General features: G+C 48.4%; 1 protein-coding gene across 3 annotated transcripts in view; it reads right to left on the bottom strand.

The window, feature by feature from the left end:
* LOC139279963 (ETS homologous factor-like) overlaps positions 1 to 13,765 on the bottom strand; it is a 225,238-nt gene extending 211,473 nt beyond the window's left edge. For all 3 annotated transcript variants that reach the window (XM_070899326.1, XM_070899327.1, XM_070899328.1), the window contains exon 1: positions 13,396 to 13,765. The gene's annotated coding sequence lies outside the window, so the exon portion shown is untranslated. The remainder of the gene's footprint in view (positions 1 to 13,395) is intronic.
* Positions 13,766 to 17,387: the final 3,622 nt, after the last annotated feature.

The raw sequence follows: 17,387 nt of genomic DNA, 5'->3' as shown, positions 1-17,387 counted from the left end.
CTGACTCGGAGGTGAATGCTACCACTGAGCCATGGCTGACACTGTACGGGAGAGCAGTGGTGGTGGGGGGCGGGCAGATTATTGAGCATGTTAGCAGCCTTTAAAGGGATGCAGCTGGGATTTTTTTTTAAATTGCCAGACTATCCAAAAACTGGGAGCAAAACAAATGCAGAGACTGGAAAGAGGGTTGATGATCAGGTGATTGAGCAGAGCATTACCCGAACGGGTGATGTGGGGAAAGTCTGTGTGTGCTATTTAACATACGTTCTGATGTACCGCAGACTCTCCTCGTCCTCTCAAATCTGGGGGAGGGGCCTGTTGCTGCCAATCCATCGGCCAGGCAAGACGAATGGCCCTCACTGTGCCATAGGGTATCGATGGTAAAGCTGACCCGACCAATCGCTGCACAGCAACCTGCCGATTGGCTGACTTTTTGTTCGGTTCATTGTCAGTTTTTCATCTCATTGCATTGAGTGAAAAAGAAATCAGTCATGGGTAGATTTCATCTCGTGATGCAATAAAATCACAAAACATAATTTGCATTTGGATAAACAGGAACTTCAAACCATGAAAAATAACATCACTAGCTCTTTGATGGCAGCGATACCGCGATTTTATCCTAACCCGCCTGGCGGAATAGAACGGAGCGGGATAGGTTTGAGTTGGGTTCCCGCTTTATGCCCCATCTGACTTCACTTTCAAAGGAATTGAATGGAGAGTAGATTGGTTGGGGTGTAAAATGGCCGACTGGCCCAAACCCACCAGTGGTGTCTGCCTAGTGGGTTACGTTAAAATCGGGCTCAAGTCTCCAGATCTAAATCCATGAGCCAGTTTCAATGACACGGTTCCCCTCCTCATTGCCTCTTAGTAGACGGACTCATGTCCTGGCCCCAATTACTTGAACACCACTCGATCGATACGGCTGTAGATTGAACTACGACAGTTGTGGTGTTAACCCTTTCCTTCAAGTTACGATTCCTGGAATGGGAAATTGGCAGGTGACATGTAACTTGGAAGTGTAGTAAACAGTGAAGAGGATAGTAAAAGACTTCAAGAAGACATCGACAGGCTGGTAGAACTGGCGGATATAGGGCAGATGAAATTCAATGCGAAGTGTGAGGTGATACATTTTGGTAAGATGAATGAGGAGACCATACATACTAAATTGTACAATTTTAGAGAGGGTGCAAGACCTGGTGGTGCTGTGCACAAATCTTTGAAGGTGGCAGGACAAGTTAACAAAGCAGTTAATTAAGCATATGGGACCCTGGGCTTTTTAATAGAGGCATAGAGTACAAAAGCCAGAAAGTTATGCTAAACCTGAATAAAACACTAGTTCAACCCCAGCTGGAGTATTGTGTCCAATTCTGGGCACCACACTTTCGGAAGGACATGAAGGCTTTGGAAATGGTACAGAAGAGATTCACCAGAATGGTTCCAGGGATGAGAGATTACAGTTACGTGTATTAACTGGAGAAGCTGGGGTTGTTCTCCTTGGAGCAGAGACGGCTAAGAGGAGATTTGATAGAGGTGTTTAAAATCATGAAAGATTTAGATTAAATAAATAAAGGGGAAACTGTTTCCAATGGCTGTAGGGCCGTTTCCTACACTACAACAGCGACTACATTGGCTGTAAAGCACTTATGGGACGTCCGATGGCCGTGAAAGAGTTGATAACCAGAGGGCACAGATTTAAGGTGATTGGCAAAAGAACCGGAGGCGACATGAGGAAAAACTTTGTTTTAATGCAACGAGTGGTTAGTATTTGGAATCACTGCCTGATATTGTGGTGGATTCAATAGTAGCCTTCAAAAAGGAATTGGTTAAATACTTGAAGGAAAAAAAATTGCAGGGATATGGGGAGAGAGTGGGGGAATGGATCTAACTGGATCGCTCTTCAAAGAGCTGGCACAGACTTGATGGGCCGAATGGCCTCCTTCTGTGTTGTGCTATTCTATGATTCTATGAGCCAGAGTAAGAAGTCGACACAGTAAGGAGGTGACAGCTTTCAGTGTTTATGACTACACTGAGCTTGCTGAGCCAAATTGGCACTACTTTAGTGCGGGGGTATAGAAACATAGAAAATAGGTGCAAGAGTAGGCCATTCAGCTCTTCGAGCCTGCACCACCATTCAATAAGATCATGGCTGATCATTCACTTCAGTACCCCTTTCCCACTTTCTCTCCATACCCCTTGATCCCTTTAGCCATAAGGGCCATATCTAACTCCCTCTTGAATATATCCAATGAACTGGCATCAACAACTCTCTGCGATAGAGAATTCCACAGGTTAACAACTCTCCGAGTGAAGAAGTTTCTCCTCATCTTGGTCCTAAATGGCTTACCCCTTATCCTTAGACTGTGTCCCCTGGTTCTGGACTTGCCCAACATTGGGAACATTCTTCCTGCATCTAACCTGTCCAGTCCCATCAGAATTTTATATGTTTCTATGAGATCCCCTCTCATCCTTCTAAACTCCAGTGAATACAGGCCCAGTCGATCCAGTCTCTCCTCATATGTCAGTCCTGCCATCCCGGGAATCAGTCTGGTGAACCTTCGCTGCACTCCCTCAATAGCAAGAATCTCCTTCCTCAGATTAGGAGACCAAAACGGAACACAATATTCCAGGTGAGGCCTCACCAAGGCCTTGTACAACTGCAGTAAGACTTCCCTGCTCCTATGCTCAAATCCCCTAGCTATGAAGGCCAGCATGCCAGTTGCCTTCTTCACCGCCTGCTGTACTTGCATGCCAACTTACAGTGACTGATGTACTATGACACCCAGGTCTCGTTGCACCTCCCCTTTTCCTAATCTGCAGCCATTCAGATAATATTCTGTCTTCGTGTTTTTGCCACCAAAAGTGGATAATCTCACATTCATCCACATTATACTGCACCTGCATGCATCTGCCCACTCACCTAACCTGTCCAATCCCCCTGCAGCCTCTTAGCGTCCTCCTCACAGCTCACACCGCCACCCAGCTTACTGTCATCTGCAAACCTGGAGCTATTACCCTCAATTCCTTCATCTAAATCATTGATATATATTGTAAATAGTATGTGGAGCGGTGGTTGGGTCTGGTAGTGTCAGTAGTTAGTTATTGGTAACCTGCAGCATTTCGAAGGGAAGATATTAGCAACACTGCACTTTGTGCAGTGGTTCTTCGATAATGCACAGCAACTGTTCCAGGGCCTCCAGCAATTGGTCAAATAAAAATCTTCTTCCCAACTGTTTTTGGTTGCTCAGTAGCAGGGGGAGGAAGTAAGTGGCCTGGGGAACAGTGATACCAATATGAACCTTCTATAGCTCTCTGACTGCAATGCCTTTAACTGATGTGCACAGGAAACCCATCCTCAATCAGGAGAAGTAGGTTATAAGGAGCGTCTTAAAGGAGGAGGGAGAGAGAGTTCTTCTCATGATGTGGTCTCTTCTACATTGGGGAGCCCAAGCGTAGATTGGGTGACCGCTTTGCGGAGCACCTCCGTTCAGTCCGCAAGTGTGACCCTGAGCTTCCGGTCACCTGTCACTTTAATTCTCCATTGCATTCCCACTCCGACCTTTCTGTCCTTGGTCTCCTCCACTGTTCCAACAAAGCTCAACGCAAGCTCGAGGAACAGCACCTCATCTTTTTGTTTAGGCACTTTACAGCGTTCTGGACTCAACATCGAGTTCAACAATTTTAGAGCGTAACCGCTGCCAATCTTTGGCTCCCGCCCCTCCGCCCCCCCCGCCCCTCCCCCCCCCCCCCTCCCCCTCCCACCTCTAATGGCAGCTGGTCATTATCCCACCATTCACACCCTATCTTGACTAATGTTTTTCTAACTCCTGGCATTACCATTTGAATTTAGGACATCGTCCCTTTTGTCTCTAATCTCTCCTACCTTCCACCCTATCACAGACCTTCCCTTTTGTTCTTTCTACCCCCCCCCCCCTTCAGTGTTTGTGAAGAGTGTATTCTTTTTGAACACTCTCCAGTTCTGACGAAGCGTCATCGACCTGAAACGTTAACTCTGTTTCTCTCCACAGATGCTGCCTGACCCGCTGAGATTTCCAGCATTTTCTGTTTTTAGTCCAGATTCCAGCATCCGTAGTCTTTTGCTTTTGTATTAGAGAGATGGAGAGGTTTACATTGGGAATTCCGGAGCTTAGGGCCTAGGCAACAGAGGCACGGCCACCAATGGTGGAGTGATTATAATCAGGACTGCTCAGGAGGGCAGAATTAAAGGAGCGCAGATATTTCCGGGGGGGGGGGGGGGGCGGCAGAGGGGGGCAGTTGTGGGGCTAGAATAGATTACAGAGGAAGGGAGGGGTGAGGCCATGGAGGAATTTGAAAACCAGGATGAGAATTTTGAAATTGAGGTGTTGCTTAACCAGGAGGCAATGTAGGTCAACGAGCACCAGGGTGATGGGTGATCATGACTTGGTACGAGTTAGGACACAGGCAGCCGAGTTTTAGATGGCCTCAAGTTTACGTAGGGTAGAATGTGGGAAGCCAGCCAGGAGTACATTGGAATAGTCAAGTCTAGAGGTAACAAAGGCATAGATGAGGATTTCAGCAGCGGATGAGCTGAGGCAGGGGCAGAGACGGGTGATGTTACGGAGGTGGAAATAGGCGGTCTTAGTTATGCCGTGGATATGTGGTTAGGAACTCATTTCAGGGTCAAATATGGCACCAAGGTTGCGAACAGTCTGGTTCAGCCTCAGACAGATGTTAGGGAGAGGGCTGGAGTCAGTAACTAGGGAACGGTGTTTGTGGCGAGGACCAAATACAATGGCTTTAGTCTACCCAGTATTTAATTGGAGAATATTTCTGCTTATCCAGAACTGGATGTCGGACAAACAGATTACAAATTTAGAGACACAGGCTAAAACCTCCACTTTTGTGGTTATCGCCCAAAATGGGGCGTTATTTCCGGCATGGGTGGTAACAATGGGTTTTCAGATCGCCGGCTTCTTGCTCATTCTCAAAACAGCTAGTTTACATTTTTGAAAATAGACGTTACCGTGAGCGATATCAAATGGGCGGTAGCATTAAATGTTTTTGACCTTCTGCCGTAAGGTGTGGCCGTTCTTAGCAACGGCATGGCAACGTTCGATTCCCGTGTTTCAGGAGGTCAAGGGTCACCATGACATGCGCAGAAGAGGAGACAGAGAGAGAGGGAGCTCAGAGGGACTGAAGGCATGGCTGGGTGTAGTGTGGCTGCTTTGGGAGGAAGGAGGGAGACTTTAGAGCTTTACAGCAAGTAGGCAAACCAAAAGTAGCTGTTAACAGCCACATATTTGACCGAATTTGCCCTATAATGGAGGGAGAGGAGGAGGCATCACAGCATGTTGTGGAGACTGACGCTGGAGAGAGCAGTGAGCTGGGAGAGTAGCACATTGGAGGCTGCAAAAGAGCCAGGAGGTTCTCGGACGAGGCAAATGCCTCTCTCCTGCAGGAGGTCGAGTTACGCTGGGGTGATTTGACCCAGGGAGGGTGTGGGAAGCCCACCCCAAAGGCCTACCAGAGGATATGGGCCGAGATAGCAGAGGTGGTCTCGTCGGCGACCAACGAAGTGCGTGAGGGCAACCAATGCCGCAAACAATGGAACGACCTTGTGGGATCCACAAGAGTAAGTATTACATTGATTTACATGTACTCATGTATTTATATAATTTAATTTGTAAGAGTCATGAGAGACTATCAGCAGATGTGAGGTCTTCCATTTTTACCGGGAATGTTTTACACAAAGCCTGCGGTCATGGTTTACGTCTTTAGGTAAAGAATGATAATAATCATAATAATCATGATTACATCTGTCGGTTATATGTTGTATCAGTCTCTGTGACAGTACCTAACAATGATATCACGCAATGATCTCATGACATGTCATCCTGTCACCTTTTACAGAAGGAGCTATCGACGATGAGGTCCGTGCAGAGGCGAACGGGTCGGGGGCCACCAGTGCCCAGCGACATCACTGAGATGGAGGAGCGAGTGCTCGCACTCGTGGGGAAGCACCCCCGACAGCCATGGTCGCATCTGCAGACCCTGAAATGATGCCATGTGTGTAAAGCTTACACTATTGCGTGATGTAAAGTCAATAGATGCCACACCAAATCATATCCGACCATTCATATATGATAGATGATTTATAAAAGTGTCATAGAAATAATGCTGGCCTAATGAAAATCACTGCAATCCACAATGTGTTGATGGTCATGAAATGTGATGTCTGCGATGATTTTGAGAGAGATGGTGCTTTTGTCGTGTATATGCGGTGGGTAGCGCTTGACTCACCTTGTCACCCTAGCACCACCTTCTCCTCTAATAACCTCGTTTGTGTCTTGCAGCTCAGCCAGCAGCGCGGCCCCAGGCAAGACCACAGAGGCCAGAAGGTGGGGGCGCGGGGCAGGAGTCGGCGGACGATCCTACTACATCTGGTGCTGAGGAGCTCCGATTCTCGCCCGTCAATCCGCTGGGTCTGTTCTTGATGGATGAGAGCGCGGACTTCGAAAAACCTGCATCGCCACGCTCCAGAACCCATTCCACCCCAAGGCCATCTAGTGGGCCTCCGGTCATTCCTGTCTCCACTCTGGAGGTGCCGGCTCCAAGCACCTCTCCATAGGGCACCCCATTTGTCCCCAGTACGGCACCAACCCCGCAGAGGCCTCGTGGACGCGGCAGGTCTGTTCCACGAGCGCGACATGGCAGCAGAGAGATGGTTCAGTTGTCCAGGAGGACTGTAGACATTGGTGACCAGTTCATCGAAGCTTTGGGGGGCATATCCCGACACGTGGCCATCATGGCCGAGTACATTCCATGCATGGCGGAGTCCCTGGATGCGATAGCCAGGAACAGTGCTGCCACAGCCCTCCCAGTGGTCCCCGAGCGCGGCACTCCACCCCTAGGTTCTGCACCACCACTGCGAATGACAGATGAGAGCAAGGACCAAGATCCTGCTTCTGCATCAGAGAATGTTGCCCCCACAGCACCCCCCACTCCCGTACCCGTCCAACCACCGCGTCTGCCTTCATCCCCCCAATGAGGCACCGCCTGAGGAGCTCCTCGGCCAGGCACCATGGAGCGAGGAGGGGAAGGGATAGAGGTGGGGTGCAGAAAGAGAGGGGGGAAGGAAAATGAGGTGCATGTCTGCAGGTGATGGCTGTGTTATATCTCCATCTGGGTGTATGCAATTTGTTGCAATGTATGGTGGCTGGGGACCACGTCCCTGTTTTGCCTTTGTATTCTGTTTTGCTGGACATGTTGACCATGTGATTGATGTCAATGGTGGAAAAAGTGGGATGTGGGCAGGGGTTGGGTATTACTGGCTGTGTTACATATGATTTCAGACCAATGTTGGTATTAAACTTCTGTTATTGAACATAACCTTGTAGCTGAACCGTTACACACTGGTGATTCCTTACCGTGTAAGGGTTAAATACAACTTAACACCAATCAACATAAACTTTAACTGGCACCAAGGTGATGGGCACCATTGATGTCTGAGTTGCACACACACAGCAGTGTGTCAGCGTTGTCACCCTTTCAGACAAATCTTTCTGATATCAGCTCCTCACGTAAGTGTGGGATTTAACAAATGCCAGCCACACCGCTGGTGTCCGTCCCAGTTAGTTCCACATTTTGTGGATGGTTTTTTGAGTGGCCGATATGTGTGCGAGATGGTGAAATTGATGGTGGCCGATCTCCATGGCCACTAGTTTGGGTAAATATGCTCTTTACGTCAAAAAACAGTCGCCGGACGTTATTGTTGAATCTCTGCATTAAGTAACGTTGGGCGATATTATGTGCGTTGAAATTGCCCATTCTGCTGATTCCGCCCCAAAAAAGTGGGCGGGCAGTAATATTTTTTCTCGGCGTTAAGCACATGGCGCTCGGCGATAAGTCTCCTAAAAAAGCCCGTGAGTTTCCATTTTGTGCCAAAATGGTCTGTATCGGGGCATTATACGTCATTTCATCGGTTAAATAGGTATTAAGTGGGTGTTAAGCAGGCAAAAAAAGTGGCGGTTCTAGCCCCATGGAGGGGTCGAGAGAAGTGGTGGTGAGATAGAGCTGGGTGTCATCAGCATACATGTGGAAACTGCACTGTGTTTTTGGATAATGTCGTCAAGGGGCACCATGTAGATGAGAAATGGGGGAGCTGTGTGTCCTTGTACATGAATCACAGAAAATTAACATGCAGGTACAGCAAGCAATTAGGAAAGCAAATGGTACGTGAAATTGCCGAGTGCCCGAAACGGAGCGGCCCCACCAATCTCGATGTGTTCTGGCCACCCTTAACCAGCGAAATTCAGCACTTCGAGGATTTTTTCTGAGCGCGGCGGAAGTGGCCTCATCATGGGGCGGGGGAGTGGGGGCAGGGCGGAGTAGCCATAAATGGGAGGGGGGGGGAGGGGGAGTGGGAGCGGGGCGGAGTGGCCATAAATGGGGGGGAAGTGGGGGCGTGGGGGAATTGGCCATAAATGGGGGTGGGGCGGAGTGGCCATAAATGGGGGGGGGGGGGAGTGGGGGCGGGGCAGAGTGGCTATAAATAGGGGGGTGGAAGTGGGCGGGGTTGGGTAGCTGAGGCTGTCATTCATTTGCGGCGCCTTGATGGCTGGGCCACCATGCCACAGAGAGAGTACGGACAGCAAAATCTGTCGGGGGCACCGATCATCGGCGGGGCCATTCCCACAGGGCAATTTCCCAAGGGGGAATTTCCCAAAGTGCAATTTGGTGAGGGGTTCCCCGCCAGTTGTTAAGGGGTCGGTGAGTGCACACCGCGGTGGGAAAACGGACAGGGCGTTCCCAGGCACCGCTCCAAAACTCATAAAGGGCAATTTCCAAAATGGCAGCCCCTCCACGGAGAGTCAGCAGCCATTCCGCGCTGCCCTATGACCGCCGCTTTCAGGCAGCCTTATCGGAAGGGGCAATTTCAGCCCCAAGAAGTCTTACTACAATTATACATAGCATTGGTGAAACCACACCTGGAGTACTGTGTACAGTTCTGGTCTCCTTACCCAAGGAAAGACATACTTGGCCATAAAGGAAGTGCAACGAAGGTTCGTGGGATGAGGGAATTGTCGTATGAGGAAAGATTGAGTAGACTATGCCTATATTCCCATGAGTTTAGAAGAATGAGAGGTAATCCATTTGAAACATATAAAATTCTTAAGGGTTTGACAGGGTTGATGCTGAGAAAATTTTCCCCCTGGCTGGGGAATCTAGAACTCAGGGTCACAGTCTCAGAATAAGGGGTTGGTCATTTAGGACTGTGATGAGAAATTTCTTCTCTCAATGGGTTGTGAATGTTTGGAAGTCTCTACCACAGAGAGCTGCAGATGCTCAGTCGTTGAGTATGTTCAAGGCAGAGGTCGATAAGTGTTTGCGAACTAAGGGAATTAAGGGATATGGTGATAATGCGGGAAGGTGGAGTTGAGGTAGAAGACAGCCATGATCTTATTGAATGGCGGCGCAGACTTGAAGGGCCAAATGGCCTAATTTTGCTCCTAGCTCTTATATAAATATGAGGGGCCAAGGATAGATCCTTGGGGGACACAAGAGGTAACGATGTGGGAGCGGAAAGGGAAGCCGTTGCAGGTGATTCCCTGGCTAAAATTAGATAGATAAGAATGGAACCAGGCGAGTGCAGTCCCACCCAGCTGGATGATGCTGGAGAGGCGTTGGAGAAGGATAGAGTGGTCAACAGTGTCAAAGGCTGCAGGGTGACTTAGACAGGTTAGGTGAGTGGGCAAATGCATGGCAGATGCAGTATAATGTGGGTAACTATGAGGTTATCCACTTTGGGGGCAAAAACACAAAGGCAGAATATTATCTGAATGGCGGCAGATTAGGAAAAAGGGAGGTGCAACGAGACCTGGGTGTCATGGTACATCAGTCATTGAAAGTTGGCATGCAGGTACAGCAGGTGGTGAAGAAGGCAAATGGCATGTTGGCCTTCATTGCTAGGGGATTTGAGGATAGGAGCAGGGAGGTCTTACTGCAGTTGTACAGGGCCTTGGTGAGGCCTCACCTGGAATATTGTGTTGAGTTTTGGTCTCCTAATCTGAGGAAGGACGTTCTTGCTATTGAGGGAGTGCAGCGAAGGTTCACCAGACTGATTCCCGGGATGGCTGGACTGACATATGAGGAAAGACTGGATCGACTGGGCCTTTATTCACTGGAGTTTAGAAGGATGAGAGGGGATCTCATAGAAACATATAAAATTCTGATGGGACTGGACAGGTTAGATGCAGGAAGAATGTTCCCAATGTTGGTCAAGTCCAGAACCAGGGGACACAGTCGACGGATAAGGGGTAAGCCATTTAGGACTGAGATGAGGAGAAACTTCTTCACTCAGAGAGTTGTTAACCTGTGGAATTCCCTACCGCAGAGAGTTGTTGATGCCAGTTTGTTGGATATATTCAAGAGGGAGTTAGATATGGCCCTTACAGCTAAAGGGTTCAAGGGATATGGAGAGAAAGCAGGAAAGGGGTACTGAGGTGAATGATCAGCCATGATCTTATTGAATGGTGGTACAGGCTCGAAGGACCGAATGGTCTACTCCAGCACCTATTTTCTATGTTTCTATGTCATTTGTAACTTTGAGAGGGTTTGATACTGTGACAAGTGCAGAACCTGATTGGAGGGATTCAAACATAGAGATGCTGGAACGATGGGCACAGATTTGCGTGGTGACAACACGTTCAAGGACTTTGGAGAGGAAAGGGAGGTTGGAAATGGGGCGGTAATTTACAAGGACGAAAGGGCCAAGGGTTATTTTTTTGAGGAGAGGGTTGATGGTGGCAGATTTGAAGGGGAGGGGGACAGTACCTGAGGAGAGAGAACTATTAACAATGTCAGCTAACTTTGGAGCCAGAAAAGGAAGTTGGGTGGTCAGCAGTTTGGTGGGAATAGGATCGAGGGAGCAGGAAGTGGGTCTCATGGAGAAGATGAGCATGGAAAGGTTGATAGGGTAGATTGGAGAGAAACTGGAGGAAGATGTGAATTCAGGGCTAGGATAGGGATGATCCTTAGAGGAAGTTTAGCCCGCTGGGCTAGGGGAAGGAAGGGAGGAGACAGAGGCAGCTGAACAGACGGTCTCAATCTTAGAGATAAAGAAGTCCATGAGCTCCTCGCACTTATTGTCGGAGGTGAGGGTCTAGACTGGGGCAGGGGTTTAAAGAAGACTGCTGGCAGTGGAGAATAGAAGCCGGTATTTATCTTTGCATTCCAGAATGATCCTGGAGTAATGAGCAGTTTTGTCAGACGAGAGCAGGACCCGATGATGCTTTATGTGGTTATGTGGTCTAGCCAGTTCTGGCAGTGAATGGCTAAACCAGTTGTCCACCAAGTCTGCACCCCTTGGACTTAAGGGAGCGAAGATGAGGGCTGTACCAGGGGGAATGGCCAGGGTGAGAGGGAGTAATGGTTTTAATAGGGACTAGGGCATCGAAGGTGGTGTTGAGGGTATGGTTGAGCAGATCGGTGGCTGCAGAATTTTCCTGGTGAATGGAGGGCCAAAGGCTGGACAGTTGGGAGTTCATAGTGTAGTTGTCAGTGAATTGGGAGAGAGTTTTTTCCAAAGGCGAACACAGGAGTTGTAAGAGAGTCGGGAGAGAGTTTTCCACGGGTGGACACAGAAGGAAGTAGGGTTGGGAGGGGAAGGTGGATCTGGATGGAGAGCGATACGAGGAAGTGGTCAGAGATGGCCTTATCTGTGATTGACATGATGGGAGTAGTGAGACCACGAGAGATGGCAAGGTCGAGGAGGTGACTGTGAATATGAGTTGGGGAGTTTACATGGAGGGAGAGATTAAGGGAGGATAGCAGACCAGTGAACTCAGAGGAGAGAGAGCATGGTGAATTGAAGTGGAGGTTGAAATGACCAAGCTTGAGAAGTTGCTCGGTACAAATGCTGAGGGAAGAAAACAGTGAAGCTATCTCGGTGAGAATATTTTTATTGTACTTGGGTGGGTGGGAGAGAACGAGAATTTTAAATGAGAGGCGAGAGGGGTGGAATAAGGTGAGATGTTCAAAGGAAGAGAAAGTGCCGGAGGAGTAGGGGGGCAGACCAAGGTGTGATTTGGTGATGAGAACCACACCGTCACCATGGCGGTCTGGGAGGGAGGGGCAAGTGGTGGAAGGTAGAGCTGGGCGGGGAGGCTTCATTTAGGGGTAAGGTGTCATCACCCCTCAGCCAAATTTTAGTCCGGGCCATGATGTCCATGCCAGCATCCCCGATAAGCTCATGGATGACAGGGTCAGTGGTGGCCAACCTTGTTGTGGTTGGGGGGGGGGCGGTGGGGGAGTTAGTTGGACGGTGAGGAGATTGCCATGATTAGCTCCCAGTGGGCACGCTGGGCGGGAAGGTTGGCGAGAGAATAGGGTGGAACAGTTGGGGTGGCGACATGCAAGGAGGCAATGACGTGGGCTCTTCGGAGGATGCCAAGAGAGGCACAGAGGGAAGCTGCTGGCTTATCTGGGAGTGAGTCAAACCAGGAACAGTAGCAGGAGAGTCGGAATGTCAAAGAGTAATGAAGGATTGGGGTAGGGATTTGGGAAGGCAGAGTAACCGAGATGAGAGGAGTCATGACGACAGGAGAGAATAGTCAGGGAGGGATAGCGGGGATAAAGGGGAGGAAAAGTGGAAAAAGAAATGGAACGGCTCGTGTCCGGAATGGCAGCCAAAGTGCACATGCGAATGGACACAGGGAAAAAGCTCAGGTTACACAGGACTGGTTAAATGTAGTGATTATTGGGATACCTATTTCCTGGAGGCAGGGAATAGGTTGGCGACAATAGTAGGGAAGCCAGGGTCAGAATCCGAGGTACCATGGAGGGACAAAGCTCAATCAAGCAAAGACATGAGTTCAATCGGCCCCAGATCCTAAACTGTAGTTGCTTTTGGGAGAGTTTAGAATGTGCGGGAAAGTGCAATGAGAAAATGCCACTTGACCCTTCAAACAGATTCCTTCCGCATACAATCCACCCCTGGCGTGGACTTGATAGCATGGATTTAATTATCTGAGAAAATAGTCTGCAAGATGTCTCCCTGGGCCCCACTGCCCCAAAGTTAAATGAACCGAGCCCGAGGATGCCTCTCTTTACCACCTATATTACACATCCATGAAGGCTCGCCTTTCTCGACCAGACATTTGCAATGATCCAGCAGCCGAGGAAGCAGCATGGTCCACACATAATTATCTCGAAGTCGACTGATGGCCAAAGCCCTTAGTCATTTTCCTAACCAGATATTCAGCCAGCTTTTATTATTATACACGTGTTCAATATTTCAAATGTTTTTTTGACTATTGCATTATGAAGGATATTGGCACATTAATCTCCAGCAAACAGTTCATCAGAACAGCTAAAAGAGTGGGCAGATAAAGCCCCATTAAACAGTTACAGACTTACGTGACGCAGGTCCAGATGTGTGTCTCCAGCAGCGCCTGAGCAATGGGTAAGACGACAGACGGAGAAACTCCCTTATCACTGAGCGAGGAGGTGGTTTGATAAATAAAGTTATCCCTGTTTCTCTGTGATCACACGATGTTTGGGCCAGAAGTAATTAAATAATTCGGAGGCCTGTGAAGGACTTTGCCACTCCTGAGGGCCTTCCCCCACTTTCACTTCCTTTTCATTCAATTGGCTGCAGTTATAAATTAAACAAAAAGGAATTGTTCATTTCCATGTGCTTTGCTTTACATAAACATATAACTGCTAGTTAACACAAACACTGCAGTTGCTGTTCATGACATGCCCACTGAGTACAGGTTGCCGAACCTCCTGCTCCGTCACTAAGCTCCACTGGAGGAAGTTTCTTCAATAAATATATATCCTGTGCAGGAAATAGGTGATTAAAATAAAAAGACGGGTTGGCTGTGCCTGAGGTGTATGTGGAATGACTTAACTATTCAAATCTTTACAGTGGCAATACTACAAATGGTTAATTGTTAACCTGTCACCGTATCAACATTAAAACCCGTCTGACTGGTTGGCCTGAGTCATGTTCGAATTAAGGAATAAATAGGTGTCAGATTTCTAATTAAAAATACAGTTCCTCCTGTGAGCTGGTGACCTCAAATCGGGAGGGGTAAAAGTGGATGGGTGAACATTCTCAGTCCTGCTTTGAGCCCCCCCCCCCATCCCCTTCCCATATGATGTGAGTGACCCTGGTAAGCAGGATCCTCACAGGTGCTTTCATACATGGCTAGGTTCTTTCTGCTCTTTTCCTTTTTTCTGCCCATGTTCTCCCTCCCCACTCCTCTCCAGAAGGTGTTGACCCCCGGGGCAGGGCTTCATTGAGACGGGCTACTATCCCTCCAGCATCACATCTGATTGGCCGAAATTTCCGGGGCTAGCTGAGGTGCTCTTGCAGACAGCCGGCACAGGCTCGACGGGCCGAATGGCTCCCTTGCATGCTGTAAACATCCTCTGATTCTATGTGTTCCATGTCCCAGCCATCCCCTCCCATAGCACCAAGTTGGTGTTGCCCTCACCCGGGACCATATCTTCGCCTGTGCACTCATTTTAGTGAAGCAAACATTGGGGTGTGACCAGTCTAACACTATTTACCCCGTAGTAGTGAATCATAGAATGGTTACAGCACAGAAGGAGGCCATTCGGCCCGTCGAGCCCATGCCGGCTCTCTGCAAGAGTACCTCAGCTAGTCCCACTCCCCCGCCCTTTCCCTGTAGCCGTGCTGCTCTGTGTCATTACACAACAAACACACGTGAATATCAATGAAAAAAGGAGGGACTGTTGAATTTCTCATTTTAAGAGGACGAATGTGCTTGGGTAGCACTCCCAGCTCTGCAATCATGTAGAAAAGTGAATATTTTACTTGTCTTCAGGCCAGAAGTTAGTGAGGTGAATGACTAGAACTAGCGTGACAGGAGTGAACAGTGTGCAGTAATCACTATAAGGATGTGGATCTAACGGCCCCTGTTGGGTATATCACAGTGCAGCAGGAGCAAAAGATAACCTGCCAGTCCAGCGGCCCATAATTCCCAACGGGTGCAGTGATGACTCCTGTTTTCCAGCCCACGTTTCTCTGTATTAACTGAACAGGCAGCCGATACATCATTCAGACGATTCCCTAACAGAGCAACAAGGGTGCTGAAACTCCCACCTTTTTATCTGTCCAAGTCAGAGTCTACATCCACAGATAGGTCAGGAGAGGATTGCCTGTTCTATTCTTTACAAACTAATCACCATGCAGGGGCGGATGGGGCTGCAGCCCCAGGCCCACCAAAGAACATAGACACACCAAATAAATGTAGGAAAAAAAATATAAGGCCTCCCAAGTAGAATAGGCAATAAGAGGAAAAACAAGACCAAGGAAAACAGTTGTTTATACCTATATACAGAAATACCTATATACACTAATGTACCTATATACAGAAGTACCTATATACACTAATATACCGAAATACAGAAGTACCTATATACATCATCATCATCATAGGCAGTCCCTCGAAATCGAGGAAGACTTGCTTCCACTCTAAAAGTGAGTTCTTAGGTGACTGAACAGTCCAATACGGGAATTACAGTCTCTGTCACAAGTGGGACAGACAGTGGTTGAAGGAAAGTGTGGGTGGGACAGGTTTGCTGCACACTGCTTCCGCTGCCTGTACTTGTTTTCTGCATGCTCTATGTCATCTTCATAGACAGTCCCTCGAAATGAGGATGACTTGCTTCCACAGCAAAAAGGGATTAGTTCATTGGTATTTCAATGAAGGATCTAATATTCCAGATCCCGAATTACATCTTGAAGGGTGGAAGATACCTATGTGTGGATTTTTTTAACGTGTGATGGCCGTTGCACACCAGCCACCACACTGGCTTGACAGAGCTAGGTCTTGGTCCATTGGCAAGGATTATCCAAGACAACTGGAGACCAGCTCTGCTGCACGGACCTAGTGCACACATATCGCAGTGTGGGCTGGCCCATGTTGCCCCTGGGCCCTCACCTCTTCTGGGCCTCAAACTCACGCCTCTCCCAGGCCCTGATCACATCCCTCTACAATCTCTTGCCACTCCTTTGCCCCAATCTCGCCGCTCCTGCTGTATCTGCCCACGCTCCAATCACTGACCTGGACCTTGATGATGTCACTCTTTTCTGCCGGAGTCCTTCTGCACCAGCTTGCACTATACCTTGCAGTGGTCATGGCCACCACACTGTCCCCGGGGGTGCTCACCGCTCCTTTTATAGCCCCGATCTGCCGCTGGGCAGCAGCCCCTGCCGGCGAGCGGCTCCTGGACAGCGTGGCAGCCCCGACCTGCGACTTGCTCTATGTACTTAATGTACTGAAATACAGAAGTACCTATATACACTAATGTACCTATTTACAGAAGTACTTATATACACTAATGTACCGATATACAAACAGAATATGGACTAGCCTGTTTTATTTCACATGTTATTGAGAGAAATTTGCATATATGTATAGGAATCTAGTATTGCAATGTTACCAGAACCAGAATATATACCTACTTGATACAGAATATATGTTTTCATTGTTGAATATACTCAGAATCAGAATCATATCCATAATGCAATGAACATGAACAAACAGAACTGTCGGCCCATTGGATCAGTTTGCCCCAGGCCCATCAGGCCCTGTGCACAGTGTGTCGATGTCCCAGTGGCAGAATGCGCTACATATCACGCACCTAGTCACCATGATCAGGGTAGGTATGGGCCTGGACTTTCCATTCGATTGTGCTGGTTTTTTATTGCACAATTCCCCAATATCGGAACAGCCAGCGCAAAAGGTCGTGGAATTTTAAGCGCAAATTGCGTTTGGTGCAACTGGAGTTTCCGCCATCTTTAGCACTGGGTTGTAAAACATGGCACTAGAAGCCGGCTCCTCCCCCAGGATGACTCAATCACCACGGGGAGTTTCCACTAATCGCACCTGTTTTCAGGTCTTGGGGAAGGCTCCAAGAATTAAGCTAGATCTTTCGGGCACAAGTACACGAGTCGGTAAGTTTTCAAAGGTTTTCAATGAGTTTTAAAAAAAATATGAAGGAACTGACTCTTCAATATAACTTGCAAATAGTCTTGTATATTTTTTCAGTAATTGAAAATCTCGTTTATCACAGGTGGTGCGTCTGTCCTCCCAGGGGATTTGTAGGATCTTGCGGAGACATCGTTGGTGGTATTTTTCCAGCGATTTGAGGTGTCCACTGTATATGGTCCACGTCTCTGAGCCATACAGGAGGGCAGTTATTACTACAGCCCTGTAGACCATAAGCTTGGTGCCAGATTTGAGGGCCTGATCTTCGAACACTCTCTTCCTCAGGTGACCGAAGGCTGTGCTGGCGCACTGGAGGCAGTGTTGGACCTCGTCATCGATGTCTGACCTTGCTGAAAATAGGCTCCCGAGGTATGGAAAGTCACC

The sequence above is a fragment of the Pristiophorus japonicus genome, chromosome 14, assembly GCF_044704955.1.
Source record: "Pristiophorus japonicus isolate sPriJap1 chromosome 14, sPriJap1.hap1, whole genome shotgun sequence".
NCBI lineage: Eukaryota > Metazoa > Chordata > Chondrichthyes > Pristiophoridae > Pristiophorus > Pristiophorus japonicus.
Note: the sequence above shows the minus strand (reverse complement) of the source record. Positions and strands in the feature narration are given on the sequence as shown.